Here is an 8198-nt window from a genome sequence, read left to right as displayed (position 1 = left end):
CATTAGTATAGGCCTGTTGTAACTGTTGTGTGTGTTGCATGACCCCATGATGTCTGGGCGCTCAGCCAAGAGCTGACAGAAACTAACTGGTTCCTCTTAGCTTAACTGGAGACAGGGCAAAGTGTTCTATCCTGCACACCAGGGGTAAGGCTGTTGTTCTGTTTGGAGCCTGCTTCTGGGTGAAAGGTTCATGCTTGTGTGTGTGTATAATTAACAGACTCAAATACATTTAGTTCACATTTTTTCACAAAAGTAGTGCACTGGGCATTTACTAACCCTCTATTAGTGGATGATATCTTCGGTGTGGAAGAAATTGTAAAAAAAATTAAAAAAAACATGTTCACTAAAGTTTTTAAAGTTCCTCTTTGTGATGGCATGAGACTTGGATTTTTGTAGTTTCACATCTCTAACACAAACAACTGGGCAATAGTCCCTTATGTCTTGTGCGAAGACACCAGTAGAAACATATTTATCTGTATTCGTTAAAATAAGATCAGAGTTGACTTTGAAGGATCTTTAGGGTTGGGCCGTGTAGTCTTAGTCACCAGCTGGGTTAGGTTTAGATCATCACACATGTCTTTTAGATTGTCTGAAGCCTACATTTCTCAATCATTGTTTAGGTCACTCAGGATAATAACTTCTGATTTAATAAAAGAAGACAAACTAGTTAACTCCTCGAGAGTACAAAGGTTAGCCGAGGGAGGACGGTAGACCTCTATAACAGTTATGGATACTTTTTTCTGGAGGGGTTGGACCCTCAGACACCCTCGAGACACCATCAGACAACCTCGAGACACCATCAGACAACCTTGAGACACCATCAGACACCCACAAGGTCTGATGTGAGATGGAGAATAGTGGACATCAAGAGAAACTGCACCACACACACACAGTAACCTTCAAATAGATGCATGCTTTGCATACATTGCTGTGTTTTTATTAGACACTATTAGATATGTCCAACTAGACATTCAAAAGTGCAGTACATTTGGAATGCAGAACACAAACAACTGGGAAGTTCTTTAAAAGCAGCTGTAGTGAGTCAAGCATCTTGAGGTTACCTGAAAGAGGTCAAAGTATAAATTAAACTCAACAACATCTTCGACATAGACACAAGTGACCTATATTTGGTCAACAGGATTAACACAGACAGAACTTGGCCAAATATACAGTGGGGAAATCTATCCATGGGGTTTTAGATGTATATGATATTTGGACTGGAAGCTATAGAATAATTTATTTGTATGTGAATGAATAACCACAGCTGTAATAGGAGAAATATTTGTAAAAAGGGGAGGAATTTTGATAAAGTAATTTGCTTTGATAATAGAGGTGTCACGATCGTCGTTAGGAGAAAGAGAGGAGGACCAAGGCGCAGCGTAATAACAATACATCTTCCTTTTTAATGAAGACAAAACAAACACTTTTACAAACTAACAAAACAACAAACCGACGAACGTGAAGCTATACAAAACAAATAAGTGCAGACACTGGCAACTTACACATAGACAATTACCCACAACCTACCTAATGACTATGGCTGCCTAAATATGGCTCCCAATCAGAGACAACGATAGACAGCTGTCTCTAATTGAGAACCAATCTAGGCAACCATAGACTTACATAAACACCTACAKTGAACACAACCCRATGAACTCTACAAACACCCCCTAGACAATACAAACACCCTAGACGAGACAAAAACACACAAACATTCCCCATGTCACACCCTGACCTAACTAAAATAATAAAGAAAAACAAAGATAACTAAGGCCAGGGCGTGACAAGAGGTCAGGGAACACATCACACTTGTCTATAGATCTCTAGCATATGTGGATCGTAAACATTTACAAATTATAATTATGATATTAAATATGAATTTATAATCAGGGAACTTCCAAATGGGAATTCTTATTGGTGTATCATGGATTAGGGACATAAGTGACTTTGCTACAAGTGATTTTAGCTCTTCGGGTCATGCAAGTAGACTACAGTAGGCTACAGTAGGCTACAGAAGGCTATAGTAGGCTATAGTAGATTACAGTGGGTTACAGTAAACTATAGTAGGATACAGTAGGTTACAGTCGGCTACAGTACCCTGCAGTAGATTACAGTAGGTTACAACAGGCTTCAGTAGGCTTCAGTAGGTTACAGTAGACTACAGTAGATCACAGTAGGCTACAGTAGGTTACAGTAGATTACAGTGGGTTATAGTAGATTACAGTGGGTTACAGTAGGCTACGGTAGATTACAGTAGGTTACAGTAGGCTTCAGTAGGTTACAGTAGGATTCAGTAGGTTACAGTAGGTTACAGTAGGTTACAGTAGGCTACAGTAGGCTACAGTAGGTTGCGTATGAATGAGAAAGATCATAGGCCTATTTCTGTAATTTTTTCATTGTTTTACTTTATTTATAGATTTTCAAATATGAGAACAAAAACAGTACCACCCCAACCACTCATACTCCCATCCATCCATCTCTCCTTCCCGCCCTCCAATCTCTCCTTCCCGACCAACCACCCACCCCTCCAATCCACCCACCCACCCACCAATCAAGGAATCATACAAGGATATGCTATTAAAGTAAATTAAATAGGACAGAAACAAACAGAAAAACAGTAATAGAAACAAAAACGTAAAAAGTTCAATAAAAAAAAAATTCAGCACAAATGGCCACTAGAACAGACATGACTGCTTACCAAAATATGCAAGTTACACTAAGTAAAAGGACAGGCTCTCCACATATTGTATTAATGGGGACCAGGTTAAGTCGAACTTTTGTCGGGACACAAGCACAGCGTACCTAACCTTCTCAGGAGGCAGAGATGACATCACCTCCTTAACCCAGTGCATAAAAGTGGGCGGCTTTGCAGACTTCCAGTAAAAGAGGACAAGGCGGCAAGCTAGCACCTGATGTGTGGTAGCATTCTGGTCTAGGGGAAGTACTTAAAAAATGGTAGTGAACACCCATGTCTTATTCCCACGCAGATTTTGTATTTGCCAAGGAAGGTGGATTAATGTTCTTTATTATGTTGAATAATCTGGAGATTGTGCCCTTCAGATACGGGTTAAGATCTAAGCACCTCTCGACTGGACACTTAGTGGGCTCGAGTGGAAATGAAGGGAAAAGCTGTGAGTTTGCAGATATCTAAAAAATGTGTATTGGGAATATTATGGTCAACCCTCAGAGTATCGAATGAGACGAATGTGTTGTCAACAAATAGGTCACAAGAAAACACCAGGCCGTTCCTATGCCAGAACTGGAATGCCGTGTCAATCTGTGACGCTAGGAAGAGATGATTAGATGTCAATGGAAAGAAGCCGCTTGCTTGTTTAAGGCTAAAGTGATTTCGGAATTGGGACCAGATTTTAAGGGAGTTCTTGACAATGGCATTCAAAACATGGGTGCCAAGGTTCATGAGCAGTGGGGAGCACAGGAGCGAGACTGTCACGGCTGTCTTCGTCCTCCTCATCTGAGGAGGAGAAGTTTGCAGGATTGGAAGACCAATACGCAGCAAGTATTCGTCATTTTAATGGAAAAAACTGAACACTACAAAATAACAAAGAAACAACCGTGAAGCTAAATACCAATCGTGCTGACACAAACACTACACATAGACAATCACCCACCACGACAAAACAGGCTACCTAAATATGGTTCCCAATCAGAGACACCGACTAACACCTGCCTCTGATTGAGAACCATATCAGGCCAAACACAGAAACAGACACACAACATAGAATGCCCACTCAGATCACACCCTGACCAAACAAAACATATAAACATACAAAGCAAACTATGGTCAGGGCGTGAACAGTACCACCCCCCCCCCCCCCCAGGTGCGGACTCCGGCCGCAAAACCTGAGTGGGTGGGCATCTGTCCGCGGTTGCGGCTCTGGCGCTGGACGTGGGCCCCACTCCATCATAGTCCTAGTCCACTTTATAGGCGTCCTTTGAGCGGAGACCCTCTTGAAGGGCCCCTCTGGACTGAGGGGCAGCTCCGGACTGAGGGGCAGCTCTGACTGGCGGGCGGCTCTGGCGGCTCCTGACTGCGGGCGGCTCTGGCGGCTCCTGACTGGCGGGCGGCTCTGGCGGCTCCTGACTGGCGGGCGGCTCTGGCGGCTCAGGACAGACGGGCGGCTCTGGCGGCTCAGGACAGACGGGCGGCTCTGGCGGTCAGGACAGACGGGCGGCTCTGGCGGCTCAGGACAGACGGGCGGCTCTGACGGCGCTGGACAGACGGGCGGCTCAGGCGGCGCTGGACAGACGGGCGGCTCAGGCGGCGCTGGACAGACGGGCGGCTCAGGCGGCGCTGGACAGACGGGCGGCTCAGGCGGCGCTGGACAGACGGGCGGCTCTGGCGGCGCTGGACAGACGTGCGGCTCAGGCGGCGCTGGACAGACGGGGCGGCTCAGGCGGCGCTGGACAGACGGGGGCTCGGCGGCGCTGGACAGACGGGCGCTCAGGCGGCGCTGGACAAGACGGGCGGCTCAGGCGGCGCTGGACAGACGGGCGGCTCAGGCGGCGCTGGACAGACGGGCGGCTCAGGCGGCGCTGGACAGACGGGCGGCTCGGCGGCGCTGGACAGACGTGCGGCTCAGGCGCCTGGACAGACGGGCGGCTCAGGCGGCGCTGGACAGACGGGCGGCTCAGGCGGCGCTGGACAGACGGGCGGCTCAGGGCGGCGCTGGACAGACGGGCGGCTCAGGCGGCGTGGACAGACGGGCGGCTCAGGCGGCGCTGGACAGACGGGCGGCTCAGGCGGCGCTGGAACGACGGGCGGCTCAGGCGGCGCTGGACAGACGGGCGGCTCAGGCGGCGCTGGACAGACGGGCGGCTCAGGCGGCGCTGGACAGACGGGCGGCTCAGGCGGCGCTGGACAGACGGGCGGCTCAGGCGGCGCTGGTCAGACGGGCGGCTCAGGCGGCGCAGGACAGACGGGCGCACCTGTAGCCCCTGTGGGGCTGCCACAGGACCCACCAGGCTGGGGAGACCTCCAGGAGGCTTGGTGTTAGGGAGGAGCCACCTGAAGGACCGGGCTGTGGGGGAGCACTGGAGCTCTGGTGCGCAGCCTTGGCACCACTCCCCAGGCTGGATAACTATCTAGCCCGGACCCTCCAGAGTGCAGGCACAGGATGAACCGGGCTGTGGGTAAGCACTGGAGATCTAGTGCCTACTACGCGCACCTCTCCCTTAGGCTCCACTCCCACATTTGCCCGGCACGAGCGGAACGCAGGCATAGGACGCACTGCACCTCCCAGCGCCCCGGAGACACAGCACGCAGAGCCGGCGCAGGATACCCTGGACCGAAACGGCATACGTGACCAGCCAGCCTGAGCAGGCACCATACGCCCTGGCTGGATGCCCACACTCGCATGACACTTTCGGGGGCTGCCCTATAGCGCACCGGGCTATGGGCACGTACTGGCGACACTGTGCGATTAACCGCATAACAGGTGCCTGACCAGTAACGAGCTGCTTATAATAAGAACGAGGAGTGAGCTCAGGTCTGCTACCTGGCTTAGCCACACTCCCCGTGTGCCTCTCGTACCTGTCGCGCTGCCGTGCTGCCTCCTCATATCGGCGCCGCTCAGCTTTCGCTGCCTCCAGCTCTGCTTTGGGGCGGCGATATTCCCAGCCTGTGCCAGGGTCCTTCTCCGTTTAAAATCTCCTCCCATGTCCAGGAGTCCTGAGATTTCGGCCGKTGCTGCTACCCGTTACCACGCTGCTTGYTCCTTTTTTGGTGGGTGATTCTGTCACGTCCGTCGTAATGTGGAAGAGAGGAGGACCAAGGCGCAGCGTGAAGTGAATACATTCTTCTATTTATTTAAGAAGAAACACTAACCAAACTAAATACAAAACAACAAAACGAACGTGACGCTATATATAACAGTGCAGACACAGGCAACGAACACATAGACAATCACCCACAACCCACAATGACAAAACAGGCTACCTAAATATGGTTCCCAATCAGAGACAACGACTAACACCTGCCTCTGATTGAGAACCATATCAGGCCAAACACAGAAACAGACAAACTAGACATACAACATAGAATGCCCACTCAGATCACACCCTGACCAAACAAAACATATAAACATACAAAGCAAACTATGGTCAGGGTGTGACAGAGACAGGAGAAGTTGGAATGCTTGACTGTAGCTCCATAATGGCCCAAGATGGACCATCCTTGTTTTCAAATGTGGAAACCCAATAAAAACATTTAGACATACAGTTGAAGTCGGAAGTTTACATACACTTAGGTTGGAGTCATTAAAACTAGTTTTTCAACCARTCCACAAATTTCTTGTTAACAAACTATAGATTTGGCAAGTCAGTTAGGACATCTACATTGTGCATGACACAAGTAATTTTTCCAACAATTGTTTACAGACAGATTATTTCACTTTTAATTCACTGTATCACAATTCCAGTGGGTCAGAAGTTTACATACACTAAGCTGACTGTGCCTTTAAACAGCTTGGAAAATTCCAGAAAATGATGTCATGGRTTTAGAAGCTTCTGATAGGCTAATTGACATAATTTGAGTCATTTGGAGGTGTACCTGTGGATGTATTTTAAGGCTTACTTTCAAACTCTGTGCCTCTTTGCTTGACATCATGGGAAAATCGAAAGAAATCAGCCAAGATCTCAGAAAAAAAATTGTAGACCTCCACAAGTCTGGTTCATCCTTGGGAGCAATTTCCAAACGACTGAAGGCACCACGTTCATCTGTACAAACAATAGTATGCAAGTATAAACATCATGGGACCACGCAGCTGTCATACCGCTCAGGAAGGAGATGCGTTCTYTCTCCTAGAGATTAACATACTTTGGTGCGAAAAGTGCAAGTCAATCCCAGAACAACAACAAAGGACCTTGTGAAGATGCTGGAGGAAACAGGTACAAAAGTATCTATATCCACAGTAAAACGAGTTCTATATCGACATAACCTTAACAGCCGCTCAGCAAGGAAGAAGCTACTGCTCCAAAACCGCCATAAAAAAGCCAGACGACAGTTTGCAACTGCACATGGGGACAAAGATCGTACTTTTTGGAGAAATGTCCTCTGGTCTGATGAAACAAAAATAGAACTGTTTGGCCATAATGACCATCGTTATTTTTGGAGGAAAAAGGGGGAGGCTTGCAAGCCAAAGAACACCATCCCAACTGTGAAGCATGGGGGTGGCAGCATCATGTTGTGGGGTGCTTTGCTGCAGGAGATACTGGTGCACTTCACAAAATAGATGGCATCATGAAGTAGGAAAATTATGTGGATTTATTGAAGCAACATCTCAAGACATCAGTCAGGAAGTTAAAGCTTGGTTGCAAACGGTCTTCCAAATGGACAATGACCCCAAGCATACTTCCAAAGTTGTGGCAAAATGGCTTAAGGAGAACAAAGTCAAGGCATTGGAGAAAATCTGTGGGCAGAACTGAAAAAGTGTGCGAGCAAGGAGGCCTACAAACCTGACTCAGTTACAACAGCTCTGTCAGGAAGAATGGGCCAAAATTCATCCAACTTATTGTGGGAAGCTTGTGGAAGGCTACCCAAAACGTTTGACCCAAGTTAAACAATTTAAAGGCAATGCTACCAAATAATAATTGAGTGTATGTAAACTTCTGACCCACTGGGAATGTGATGAAATAAAAGCTGAAATAAATCATTCTCTCTACTATTATTCTGACATTTCACATTGTCAAAATAAAGTGGTGCTTGTAACTGACCTAAAACAAGGAATTTTTACTAGGATTAAATGTCAGGAATTGTGAAAAACTGAGTTTAAAAGTACTTGGCTAAGGTGTATGTAAACTTCCGACTTCAACTGTATTTGCTGACCAGTAGTAGTMTAAAAAAAAATGGGAAGGCCCTGCAGGCTTTGATCTCTCTAGATATACATTTCTCATTCATGGATTTGACTTATTCCAAATGAAGTTGGAAATGTAGCTGTCCAGTTGTTTGAACATCAACTTTGGCAGAAAAATGGGAATAATTTGGAATAAGTACAAAAACTTAGGTAGTTCCATCATCTTAACATAATTAATGCGACCTGCTAGTGAAATGGGAAGAGACGACCACCTTATGAAATCCTGCTTAGTACGCTCCAGGAGTGTTTAAACAGAGCCTTAAATGAGCGTGTGACCTTTATCCCCAAATAAGTAAAGACCTGATACGCCACCTTAAATGGGAAGTT

Source organism: Salvelinus sp. IW2-2015, linkage group LG8, assembly GCF_002910315.2.
Source record: "Salvelinus sp. IW2-2015 linkage group LG8, ASM291031v2, whole genome shotgun sequence".
NCBI classification, from domain to species: Eukaryota; Metazoa; Chordata; class Actinopteri; order Salmoniformes; family Salmonidae; genus Salvelinus; species Salvelinus sp. IW2-2015.
This window is presented reverse-complemented; position numbering follows the sequence as displayed.